This window comes from Chinchilla lanigera, unplaced genomic scaffold, assembly GCF_000276665.1.
Source record: "Chinchilla lanigera isolate Chin_1 unplaced genomic scaffold, ChiLan1.0 scaffold00133, whole genome shotgun sequence".
In the NCBI taxonomy this organism is placed as follows: domain Eukaryota; kingdom Metazoa; phylum Chordata; class Mammalia; order Rodentia; family Chinchillidae; genus Chinchilla; species Chinchilla lanigera.
In genome coordinates, this window is record NW_004955534.1 from 1,832,840 (window position 1) to 1,846,652 (window position 13,813).

The 13,813-nt window shown below is 37.3% G+C and overlaps 1 pseudogene; it reads left to right on the top strand.

The window, feature by feature from the left end:
• The first annotated feature begins 11,980 nt into the window (after nucleotides 1-11,980).
• LOC102025507 overlaps nucleotides 11,981-13,813 on the top strand; it is a 12,376-nt pseudogene continuing 10,543 nt past the window's right edge.

Genomic DNA, 13,813 nt, shown 5'->3' on the forward strand with positions numbered 1-13,813 from the left:
AATTAATAGGTGGTTTATTTGCTTTACTAGAGGACTTACAGAGATTCCTTTAAATAGCAGATTCCTTTGCTATTATTGAAATATGGGTCAATAATTTATTTTCTTTTATGTTTTTATTTTAAAGAGAAAACATTTCAAAACAAGATAATAGGAGGGTAAAATGGTTAACACATTGCATATTGTTATCTTTTCTTAGAGTATTGATGCCCTATAATACTGCTCAGTTTATTGTCTTCAGTTTACACAACACTTCTGAACATACAAAATTATTTTTACATGAAGTCTCCCACCTGCCTTCTCCAGACACATTCTCACTAAAATATGAGGGCTAACATGGCAATGACCTTGCTGTTTACTGTGTTATCATCAGCATCTGGAATAGTGCTGACCAAGAGATCATGGATGAATAATGCTTGAATGAATTTGATAAATGGTATCTGTGTTTCCGTTAGTAGCAGTAGTGAAATTGTTCTTTTGATGTCACTAGTATTATTTTGTTAATGGGATAACAAAGTTCTCTGTTTCTCTCTTATTTATGCAGCAGATATAAAGCCCCACAGATCTCCTTACATTGTGGGATAATACTGAGAGAATGCATTTGACATGAGCCATTTGCAAAAATGATCCTTTCTTATAATCAATTCAGAGATTTCTTCAAGTATGTGGAATTGGGAACAGTTGATATTGCTTCAGATGCCTTTGTTACTTTTAAGGTAAAATGTTTTTCAGAAGCTCTAGGTCATTTTAAGTGTGGCCTCTGAAAAGACTAATTATCTATTTTTTCCCTGTGGTACTGGGGATTAAACTGGGAAACTTACACATGCTACATCCCAATCCGACCATTTAATTTTATTTTGAAAAAATTTTTGCATTGTTATCTTTAAATTAGTTCCTCAGGGTAAAAGATATAGGCATTTAATTGTCCAAACAGTAGTAGCATAAACCTTTCTTTTCAATGAACTCAGAGAAATGAGTGGTATAACTATCATAATTATCTTGTACATATACATGTATGATAAATATGATAGTTATAGAAGATAATTGTATATCTTTTCCCTTTCTTATTTTCTCCTTTCCCTCATCTCACTTTTTCTTTCCTTTTGAAATTTCTTCCCATTGTACAATGTCTGTTGTGCATTTGATTCTAATTTACTCTTCCAGCTTCTCACACTAGGGAGACTATATAATGTTTAAACATGTGCATCTGGTTTATTTCATTTATGAGTATGGTCTCATATTACATTCATTTACATATACAAGTCTCCAGTTTATCCTTCTTTATGGCTGAATAGTACTCCATTGTATTTAAAGACCACATCTTTTTTATCCATTCCGTGGCTGATGGACATTTTAGTCATTTCCAAGATCTAGCTATTACAAATTGTGCTGCTATAAACATGAGTCCACATAGATCATTGTGGTACAAAGTTTTAATTCTTCTGGAAAGATACCCAGAAAGTATCTGGGTCAAATGGGACCTCCAATCCTAGTGTTTTGAGGAATCTCTACACTGATTTCCACAGTGGTTGCACTAGTCTACATTCCCACCAACAGTGGAGAAGGGTTCCTTTTTCCCCACAGACCTGCTGGCATTTGTTATTGATTGATCTCTTGATGATAGCCATTCTTTCAGGGATGAGATGGAAACTCAGTGTTGTTTTAATTTGCATCTTTTGAATGACCAGTGATCTTGAACATTTTTTCATATATTTATTTGCTGTTTGTATTTCCTCATCTGAGAGATGTGTATTCATTTCAGATACCCATTTTTAAATTGGGTCTTTAAATTTGGGAGAGCTGATTTTTTTTGGTTCATTATATGTTCTCAATAATAATCCTTTGTCTGAGGAACAGCTGGCAAACATTTTTTTCCCACATTATGGGTTGTCTTTTCACCCTTTCGGTGGTTTCTCTTGCTACTCAAAAGCTTTTTAAAAAGATGAGATTCCAGTTGTTGATGCTTTGTGATAGTTCCTGTGTAATCAGGGTTTTATTCATAAAGTCTTTGCCTACACCAGTGTCTTCAAGTGTTTTACCTCTTCTGTCTTCCAGCAGATTTAATGTTTCTGTTTTAGTATTTAGATCTTTGATCCACTTCTAATTTAGCTCAGTGCACGGTGAAAGACAGCAGTCCAATTTTAATCTTTGGCATGTGCAGAGCCAGTTTTTCCAACACCATTTAGTACAGAGGCTATCTTTCCTCCAGTGAATATTTTTGCCAAGTTTGTCAAAGATAAAGTGATTGAGTATGTCTGGGGTTGTTTCTGCATCTTCCAATCTGTTCCATTGATCTTTGAGTCTGTGGTTTTTTTTTTTTTTTTTTTTGGTCAATACCATGTGTTTTTATCACAGTAGTTTTATAGTATAATTTCTAGTCAGGAATTTTGATGCCTCTTGCCTTGCTGTTGTTGCCCGGAATTATCTTTTCTGTTCTAGGTCTCTTCTGAATACAAATGAATTTTAGGATTGTTTTCTCTCATTCTGTGAGGTATGCTGTTGGAGTTTTCATCAGAATTGCATTGAATCTGTATAACAGTTTTGGAAGTATGGTCATTTTCACTATATTGGTTCTACCGACCCAAGAGCAAGGGATATCTTTCCATTTTCTGATATACTCTTCAATCTCCTTTTTTGGAGTACTGTAGTTTTCAGTGTAGAGGTCTTTTACATCCTTTGTTAGATCAATTCCTAGGTATTTCATTTTTTTTGGTGGTATTGTGAAAGGTGTTGTTTCCCTACTTTCTCTCTCAGTGTGTTTGTTATTTGTGTATAGGAAAGCTATTGACTTTTCAGTGTTGACTTTGTATCTAACTACATTACTGAATTTGCTTATTAAATGTAGTAGTTTTTTAGTGGAGTTTTTGGTGTCTCCTCTGTAGAGTATCATGTCATCTGCAAATAATGATAATTTCACTTCTTCCTTTTCTATCCTTATTCCTTTTATTTTTTTCTCTTGTCTGATTGCTCTAGCTAAAGTTTCCAGGACAATGTTGAATAAGAGTAGAGATAGTAGACGTCTTTCTCTTGTTCCTAATTTTAGATTGAAAGCTTTCAATTTTTGTCCTTTTAGCATGACAGTTGGCTATTGGTTTGTCATTGATGAATTTTATCAGATTGAGATAAATACCATCTATTCCAATTTTCTGTAGGTTATTTTTTATCATGAGTGGGTGCTGTCAAAAGCTTTTTCTGCATCTGTTGAGATAATTATATGATATTTGTCCTTGGCTCTGTTAATATGAGGTAGTATATTTATTGATTTAATTATACCGAACCATCCCTGCATCCCTGGGATTAATCTCACTTGGTCATGGTGTATAATCTTCTTTATGACTTGATGCATTCTGTTTGCCAGTATCTTATTGAAGATTTTTGCATTTATGTTCATTATGGATATTGGCATGCAGTTTTCTTTCTGAGTTGCGTCCTTCTCTGTTTTTTTGTTTTTGGTTTTGGTTTTTTAACCAGGGTAATGCTTGTTTCCAGGAATGAATTTGGGAGTATTGCTTCCCTTTCATTTTTTTTTTGTGTGTGTGTTTTTGAGACATGGTCTCGCTATGTAGTTCAGGTTGGCCTTGAGCTCACGTTGTAGCCCAGGCTGGGCTCGAACTCACAAGGATCCTCATGCCTCAGCCTCCCTAGTGCTGGGATTACAGGCATGCACCACCATGCCTGGCTTTCTCTTTCAATTTCATTAAAGAGTTTGGGAAGTATTGGTATTAGGTGTTCTCCAAATTTCTCGTAGAATTTAGCAGTGAATCCATCAGGACCTGGGCTTTTCTTTGTTGGTAGGTTTAAATTACATCTTCCATTTCATTGATTGATTATGTGGAGTTTTTATATATTGTTTTGATTCAGCTTTAGAAATTCATGTGTATGTAGAAATCTGTCCATTTCTTCTACATTTTCCATTTTATTACAATACATGTTTTGAAATTAGTTGTATATGATCTTCCCGATTTTTGCATTGTGCATTTTAGTTTCACTCTCTTCATTCCAAATTGCCTGGATTTGAGTCTTTTCTTTCCTTGTTTGATAAGAGTTGATAAAAGTTTGTTGATTTGATTTAATCTTTCAAAGAACCAACTCTTCAATTCATTGATTTTTTGTATTTTTTCTTAGTTTCAATGCATTAATTTCTTCTCTGCTCTGTATAATTTCTTTCATCATAGGAGCTTTTAGCTTAGCCTACTGTTCTTTTTCTAGAAGTTTGAGGTTCACCATTATGTTGTTTATTTGCACTTGCTCTGGTTTCCTAATATAAGTATTCACTGCTATAAATTTCTCTCTTAGGACTATTTTCATTTTGTCTCGTAAGTTCTGGTCTGTTGTATTGTTTTTATCATTTAGTAGTAGAAACTGTCTAATTTCTTCTTTAATTTCATCTGTGACTCATTGTTCAGAACGGTACTGTTTAATTTCCACTTGTTTATGAAGTTATTGTGGTTTCTTTTGCTTTTGCTTTCCAATTTCATTGAACAATGGTCTGATAATATGCATGGGATAATTTTAATTCTTTTGCATTTACTTAGGCTTGTTTTATGAGCTAGTATGTGGTCTACTTTGGAGAACATCCCACGTACAACTGAGAGGAATGTGTATTCTGTTGTTGTGGGGTTGAATACTGTGATCTGTTTTTTCGTGATAGTGGGTTACTGAGATCACCTAATACAATTGTCTTAGTGCTTATATGATTTTTCATGTCTGTTACTGTTTGTTCTGTATAGCTGTGTGCACTGATATTTGTTGCATATATATTTATGATAGTTATCTCTTCCTCTTGGATTTTTCCCTTTACAAGGATTTAGTGAGTATTTTTTACCTCTCTTAATCAGTCTTGGCTTAAAATTCACTTTGTCTGCAAATAGAATAGCTAGCCCTGCTTTTTCTCCATTCCTCTTACATGGACTATTGTTTTCCATCCTCTGACTTTCAGTCTATGAATTTGTTTTTGAGTTAAATGTGTTTCTTATATGTATCATATTGTTGGATCTTGCTTCTTGATTCATTCTCCCAGTCTGTGTCTTTTGATTGGTGAACTGAGACCACTAAAATTGATGGTTATAACTGATAAGTATTGCCTTATCCTTGTCATGTTATTTTCCTGTTATTGGTTCTCCCACCTTTTTTTTTCCCCTCCCTCTGTTTAATTATGTGCCTTGCCTGATGGATTCCTTCCGTTTGGGTTCATGGAGTTGTATTCCTTGTTATCTCCTTTCAGAATGTCCTTCAAAAGATTTTGGAGTGCTGGTTTGATGGTCAGAATTTTCCTAAGATGTTCTTTGTCATAGAAGTATCTTATTTCTCTATCAGTGTTGAAAGATAATTTTGTGGGGTACATTAATCTGGGTTGAGTTTTTTTTACCTTTAGAACTTGAAATAATTCTCTCTAAACTCTCCTTGACTTGAGGGTTTTTGGTGAGAAGTCAGCTGTAATTCTGATGGGCTCTGCTTTATAGGTGATTTGTTTCTTTTCCTTAACAGCCTTTAATATTCTATTCTTGTGTTGAATTTGTGGAATCTTGACTACGATATGCCTGGTTGTAGATTTTTTTGATCATTGGAGGTCTAATTGGAGTTCTATATGCTTCACATTCCTGTATATTAAATTCTTTTTTCCTACCAGTGAATTTTTCTGCCATAACATCTGTGAACAGTTTTTTTGTATCATTTGTGCTATCTCCTGCTTTTTCATTGATTCCAATCAATCTTAAGTCATTCTTCTTTGCCTCATTTAGCAGCTGCCTTATTGATTTATCATGATCCCTTTAAGGAATCTTTCTTTTCAAGATCGGTAACCAAAAGTCTGTCCTCTATATCTGAGATCCTGTCCTCAGTTTGCATTAATCTGCTGTGGATACTTTCAATGGAATTTTTATTCTCCTAGACATCTGGTTGACTCTCCCTTATGGATTCTGTTTGCTTGTTGTGCTAAGCATTCATGGCTTCCATAATTTTCTTCAGCTCCTCTAGTTTTTGTCTATATCTGCTCTGGAGTCACTAAATCATTAATGGTTTTCATTGTGGATATCATCTCTGCAGTTATCTGAGAGATTATTTCTGAGTTGAATTTTTTCTAGAGCCTCATTCAGTTGCTTTGTTGTTACCACTTTAAGGCCAGGTGCATGGCTTTCAGGTTGTCTCTCCTCATTGCTCCCTGGGTTTGCCTTTGATGAACTGGATGTCTGGGTTTGCATCATGTTTAAGTGTCTTCTCATTTTCTTTTCTCTTTTTTGGTTTAATTCCTGGGGTGATGCTTGTAAATTGCCTGTGGTGGTTTGCTTTATTGCTAGTATTTAGAATCCTTGGGAATGACTACTTCTCTGAGGTGTTTTCCAAGTGTAACTGGTTTTTGAGTTTTGAGTCTGTTGTAAGATCCCGTGTTTTCAGTTATTTGGATCTGAGAGGTTGCTGCCTGTTTGGCCAAGCCCCTGGGTCTTTGGCACTGTGCCACAGTATTTTCTATGACCTTTAGTCAGTCTCAGTCTTGGAATACCTGGAAGAATAGCGTTTTAGAACAATGATGTCACTTTTGGCTGAAGTGGTCCATCAGTTATAATAGCATCAATTACAGCCTAGAAAATGACAAAACGAAGTATTCATTCATTTGCCACCTTTAACCACGTGAAGTGAATTTGTGGTTATATAATAAAATCTAAAAAGTACCAGAAAATTATATGCAGAAAATTATATGCAGTATATAAGTCTTTAATATATCAATGTTACCCTAAGTGGTTAAAATTTAAATGGGCTTAGGGAAAAAAGAAACATAGATGAAGAGGAAGAAATTAGAAGTAAGGCTGGAGGACAACAGGGGATCATGCTATCTTTTGGAAACTGCTGCACAAGACTGGAAGGAAAGAGAGAAGAAAGAGATAAAAAGAAGAACAGAATCACAACCACAAAGAGGCTAGAAACCATGTTCAAACTCATATAAAAAAGATCAAACAACAACAACAACAAAAAAAGATCAAACAATGATGGTGAAAACAAAAGCAAAAACAAAAACAAAACCACTACCACTACCACAACAAAAAAAACAAGAAAGAGGAAAAAAAAGTCCAATTCCAGGTTTGTCTCTGCTGTCACTGGTAGACAAGGTGTTGAGACAGAGTCCCGATCCATGTTGATTTATCCCAACAAGCCAGCAGTAACATTTTGGTATGATAGTGGATAATCTCACTGAGCCTGAAACTTCTGGGAGAGACCAGCCTCATTCTGCCTGCAGCCATCAGTGCACCTTTTGTGGTTCTAAGCCCAGGCGAGCTACTAGATGGAGCCAGCAGCCACTCTGAATTCTGAGCTCAGCCAGCCCCTCTCCAACGTGGCTCCCAGCCAGTCACTCTCTAGCATGGTATAACTCAGCCCTCAGCACTCGCCTCCAGGTAGTGCAGTCTTTCATGTCCAATGCTCCCCTCCATTGCGGTGTCTCTCTGTGGCAGCCTCTGGGGTGATCAGCAGTCATTGTGTGTCCACAGGTTTGAACTGCTCCTCTCACACAGTGAGTCCCTTCTCAGGGAGAAGGCACTGCCACTGGCTACCTCCTTCTTCTCCATTGAAGTTTCTCTCTTCATTCTCTGTGTGTTTCAATTCATCCTTCAGATCCTTCCTGGGTCCACGGGATCCACTTCCCTCATTCTTTTCTTCCTCATATTGCTATATTCCAGCTTCTGTATGGCAACACCCGGAGAGGCTCTTTCTCTGCTGCTTACCACTCCACCGTCTTGGTGCCTCAGGGTGAATTTATTTTTAAAGACCTTTTTACATACACCACATTTAGAAACAAGTCTGTCATATAAAGATACACATGCATGGCAGTTTGGGGTTTGGTCGTGGACCCAACATTCATTTATTCAAATGAATTTGATTCTATCTTTCTCCAAGAAAATCTTATTTTGACTTTGAGATCTAAAGGCAATTAGATTAGGATCCTTTAAAAATCAACAGAGGAGTACCATTCATTTAGGCTCCTGTGGTGGTCTCACACAACCAAGGTCTTGTTGTAGGGGTCACAGTGGCCTCAGTGGTCCTTTCTATGCACTTCTTCCCTGCTGATGTCAGCAGAAAGTGTAGTGGTTTAGTTACTTTTCTCATTGCTTAGACAAAATACCCAACAGAGAAAGTTAAAGGAGGAAAGGTTTATTTCATCTCACTGTGTGTAGAGGTTTCAGTGCTTAATTGGTTGGCTCCAAGGCAGAGTGGCATGGCAGAGGGCCATCACAGAGGAGAAACAGTTCATAGCAGGCCAAAGACAGCAAAATCAACAAGCAGCAGGTGAGCTAATCAGCAACAAGGAACAGATACTTTCTGTCCTTTATATTGTATCCAGGATACTTGCTCTTAGGGCTAGTAGCAGTCACACCTAGGGTGGGACACCCTCAGTCCTACCTAGGACTATGGCAAACCTATCAGCAGAATAGTGTAGTAATCGCACACCCTTAATTCCAACATTACACACTCTAGATCCTAAACATATGAGGCTTTCGGTAAGGACAGGAATATGCAGATACAACCCATAACATATAGTATTTAAAATTTTTGCTAGGATATTTAGATTCTCACAAAGAAGTCAGAAACTTCTGGTAATATGTTAGTCACATGGAAAAAGTCTGTGATTTTTTAAGGTAAATGGTAACCTTCTTGACCATCCTAAGAAGAGTAGTTGATAATTTTAAATTATTTTTGAAGTTAGTTTTAAAACCTTTTGGAGCATAAGTCATTCTAAAAGTCAGGAAACCAACATTACCTTACTGTCTTTTTCTGCCTTTTTAGTCAAATGCACATGCTCTGAGGCATGCTGAGACTCAGAAGGGATGATGAGGAGGCCAAAATTGAGCTGAACCAGGGTTAAAGCTCTTAACCAAGAAGAATGGCCCACTATCCATATCCAGCACCTGAAGAAAGGAGGCAAATTTCACCTGGAATTGGGCAGATATTATGTCCAGGGAGTTTCCCTGATGGCTTGGGCCTACTTGCAATGTCATGCTTTGGTATAGCTGGCTTATTGCTTTGACAGAATGCCTGATGCCCAAAGATAAAGGAGGAAAGTTGAGTTTGGATGTCTGACTTCTTTTAGCAGGACTTCTGCTGGTAGCTAGGGGAGAAGGATAGGTCTAGTTCAAGATGAAGAAAAATGGTTAAGATGAGATGGGGACTAAAGGCCATAGCCAAGCTAACTTGGGTTCTAGGCAGAAGACACTGGCATGACTCAGAAGCTGTGGAAGAAGCACAACCATGTAATTGTAATAGTTCCTCTTTATTATTCAGTGTATATCACAGATGATTTTATATAATCTTAAGAACAGCTGTATAAGGTAGTCTATTCTTTTTTTCTACTGACACCAAAAGCAGTATGTTTTCAACACTAGCCAGTTCTCTAATTCTCCAATTCTCTGCAGACACTGAGTGTCTAACAATTCAATTCAATTCTTACATAACCTACACAAATTTAACCCAGACCTCACAGTTCATAGGGCTTAGTCTCAAAAGGGTTCCCCTACCTCATGCAGTAGTCACATATGGGGTCTTAGTTTACTATTGAAATAGGAATTCATTTTTTGAGGCAAGGTCTCACTATGTAGTTCAGGCTGGCCTGGACTCACTATTTAGCCCAGGTCAGACTCCAACTCTCAACGATCCTCCTGCCTCAGCCTCTCAAGTGCTGAGATTACAGGTATGTTCCACCATGCCACTTGATATAGGAATTCTGATAACCCCTCCTAAGTTTGACAATTCCCACACCTCTAGAAAGCATTTTACTTATAATTCATACCAATTTATTATACAACTCAGAAAGAGCCAAATGGAAGAGGACAAAGCATGAGATTGATGGTATTGGTGGGGCACAGATTCCATGCCCTCCTGCCCAGCACAACATGTTTATTAACAAACCTGGAATCTCTCTAAGTCTCTTATGAACTTTTATAAAGTTTAATTTCCACCTGTGTTGCCCTTTCTGGAGGTTTGGGAGTGGAGCTGAAAGTTTCTACCCTCTAATCACATTTGTCCTTTCTTGTGACCAGCCATCATGCAGAAGATATCTAGGGGTCCTAGATATGGGCCTTCAACTCTACAGCTGCGACTCAGCTCTGGTGAAAAGGGACTAGTTAAGAATAACAAAGCACTCTATCACTTAGGAAATTCCAAAGGTTTTAGGAGCTTTGTGCCAGGAACTGGAGACAGAGATAAAATATATTTTTTATTATAGGGCTGATAGGTATTTGTTATCATTCTTATTTTACAGATAAGCACTCCTAGGCACAAAGAGGTAAAATAACTTGTTTAAGGTCATATAGCTGGGAAGTTAAGCAGTAAGCCAAGAATTGAACTTAAATCTGGCTGTTGTCAAAGTCATCCACTTAATCAGCATCCTGCCAGCACTACATAGAATATGTCATGGCAGAGGTTAGAGGGAACCGTTGCTGAAACTAAAACAGCTACCTACACATACACTGTTCGTAACAGGCAAAGTTCTAGGTATTAGAAAATGGAGAAAATAGAAATCTCAAGCTAACATAGTCAAAGTTGAGACTCAGCATTGCTAAAACCCCAAAATACCAAAGGTCTTAATGTTGCAGACAATTGTCATTTTCTTTTAAATTTAGGAATAACTAGTTTATAGGTCATGTGTAGAAGGGGAGTTTGGGAAGCAGATTTGAAGTTGCAAAAGGAAATTGAGTTCTACACACCTTTGTGAAATGCTTGGCTTCTATTTGCCAAGCATTGTGCTAAGAATTGCCATGAAGAAAGGTAGAATGAGGAAGAAATAAGGCCGAAGTGAATTTATGAAAAGACTCTAGCCCTGAGGTCATCAGGTCAAAGTGTGTCAACTCCTTAAGATATAAACAAGTATCTTGTGACCCCTATTATTCATCACCAATCATTCACTTGAGGAATTATCTTTCCCTATTCTAAGCTTACTGAGTTTCATCTTCTCAGCCCCCATGGGTCCCCAAGTAGGAAGGCCATGAGTATTTGGGTCAGAAAAAATTGAGTAACCCCAACACTGTTATCCAAGAAGGTATGAGACTCCATTAGTAATATGGAGAGACAAAATTTCAGTTATTCATTTGGTCAGTTAGTCTATAGTCCTTCACTGAACAGACACTTAGAGCCAGATTGTGTATGAGAGAAAATCATATTATTACTAGCAGTAAAATAACATTGTGTAGATGAAAGGACCAGGTGAATACAGAATGGAAGAAATAGCAGGGTCAGCAGCCAACATAGTTTATAGTTGACTAGAGCTGGAGCCCTAATGCAGATGAGCCAAACAATTGAGAATTTACTCCTTTGGAGGAGGGTACGACTGCTTAAAAGGGCCTATGATCACATATCTGAAACAGGCCAGACATACTGAGGAATTTATTATGGGTTTGAACTCAACAGAGTCTATTCAAAAATGAGGATGTACCCTGAGGCAGCATGGTTTAGGGAGAGTGCTGAATTGGTAGCCAGAAGATCTGCATGCTAATGCAGTCTCCGCCACAAACGTTTTTTATGATTTTGAACAAGTCACTTAACCTTTTTGGGCTCCTAGATTCCTCCTCTGTAATACGAAGAGATTCAGGCTTGGTTTATCTTGCCAAACAACCAATCCCTAAGGCAGGAAGGTACAGTTTTAAATGGACTCTTGACTTCTGTCTTTTTGTTTGTTTGTTTGTTTTGCTCTTTTTGAGGCAGGGTCTCGCTATGCAGTTCAGGCTGGCCTTGAGCTCACTTTGTAGCCCAGGCTGGTCTCCAGCTCGTAATGATCCTCCTGCCTCAGCCTCCTGAGTCCTGGGATTATAGGTGTGTGCCACCACACTCAGCCTTGACTTCTATCTTGTCTTTCTACACTTTCTCTTTTATTGTCATTATCCATTGGAAAGTATTTCAACACTGTCCTGACCTACAGTATAAGCTGAGTTGGGATGCCCCGCGCTAAGTAATATCATGGATTTTGTCCAACTCTAAAATCCATGATTTTGTGTCAGCGTAAATGTCAGCTTTAAATGCCTTAAGTTCAGCCTGTGTAAAGATTGATTGGCAATCAGTCAGAAAGTATGTTTAGGCCACATATGAGGGGTAGGACTGGCCAAGTAAAAGACCTTGCAGAGAAAACTGGAATTAGAGAAAATATTGATTGTGTCTGAGTGATGAAAACACAAGAACTTGAGAATTGCATGTGTTCTAAAGGAGGTAAATTAAATGTAGAAAACTCATAATGATATTACTATTGTGATCATTGTTAGCTGTTTTTTATAATCACCTACCCTGGCATGTACTGAATCAGATCCTCTAAGTAAGTTACATCTTCATTCTCACAATGTATCTGTGAAATACTTATTTTTCTTATCCCATTTTTCTCAGATGAGGAAATTGTGGCTGAGAGAAGATGGAGACTTTCTCTTCACAGCAGGAGGAAGGAAGCTTGTCTAAAAAGTGCTGGTAGCCATAGAAGTCATGATAAATTGGGCTTGAGGTGACTGAACAGAATATACTTTGGCTTTGAAACAAAGGTAGAATCTGGAACTCCCTTAACAGGGCTCAAATGTCTCCAATGACTGGATTAAGCGGCAGCAGATTAACTTGAAGGAAAAGCAGTAAGAATCTATTGGTTGAGAACTGATGTGCAAGGGCATCACATTTGTTTGGCTTTGTTTTATTTGGAGGCCTTATTATGTTCTTCAAAATTCTATTTTGTTTTCATTGTGAATTCTTTCTTAGTAATAGAATACACAAACTGGATTTCCATGGCTTGCCTGTAAAAAGAAATGTACTGTCTCTGTACAAACACATTTGCTCATGGAGATAAAGTGTCAGGTCTGATGATAATTTCCCTTTAGGGATGCACTGTACTAAATTTATTGGCTGATTTGATGTTCACTACACTTGGTGCCATTTAAATTCATTGATCTTTAGAGCTATGGTTTGTAGCTTATGTCTGGGCAGCAATCAATAATTTTATATTTAATGTAAATTGAATTGTAACCAAAAGATGGAGTACTTCTGTGTCATGGCTCTTTATTGTAAATAGAATTTATGCTTTTTTTGGTTGTGATCAGAATAAATGGACAGTGAAGGTTTTCAGTATTTCCACTGTGTCTCAGGAGAGTCACCAGCACTTATTCATAGCCAAGTTAGGAGGCATAGAATTGAACTTAGCACAATATGAGATTTATGGATTATACTAAGAGTGATGAAAATTATTTAGGAATAGAATGCTAATATGTGATTGTATTTCAAGAGATCTTTGTAAGAACTCTCATAAAATACAATTAAGAGAAAAATGCACCTGCTTTTGATGGGTGCTTAATTATACCACCAATTTGATTCACTGTCCATAAATATACTTTCTAAGTTACTTCCTTTATGTTTATTTTTGTTTCTTACTGAAATGTATCTCTTTCCTGTTTTAGGAATGCCAATACTATTTAATAATTGGTTCAGATTTTGTTGTAATGCACCCTATTTTCTGCTTGTATGACTTTCAGAATTTTCAACAAGGATATATATTCCTGGTAATCAGATCCACTTCTATCACTTTGAATCATCCTGAAAACTAGACTGGCCAATATCCTCTCTACATCACGCCTATGGACCCTGACATTTCCCTTTTTTCCTCCCTTCCTCCCTGCCGCTATTGCTCCCTTCTACTTCCCTTCCCTTTCCATCCTCCCTTCCTCTCTCTCTCCTTTCTTTTTTCTCTCTTCCTCTCCCTGCCTTGTCCCTCCCTCCCTTCTTTTTCTCTCTCCTCCTTTGTTCTCTCTTTCTTTTTTTCTTTCTCTCTCTCTCTCTCTTTCTTTCTTTCTCTATCACTTTCTTTCTTTCT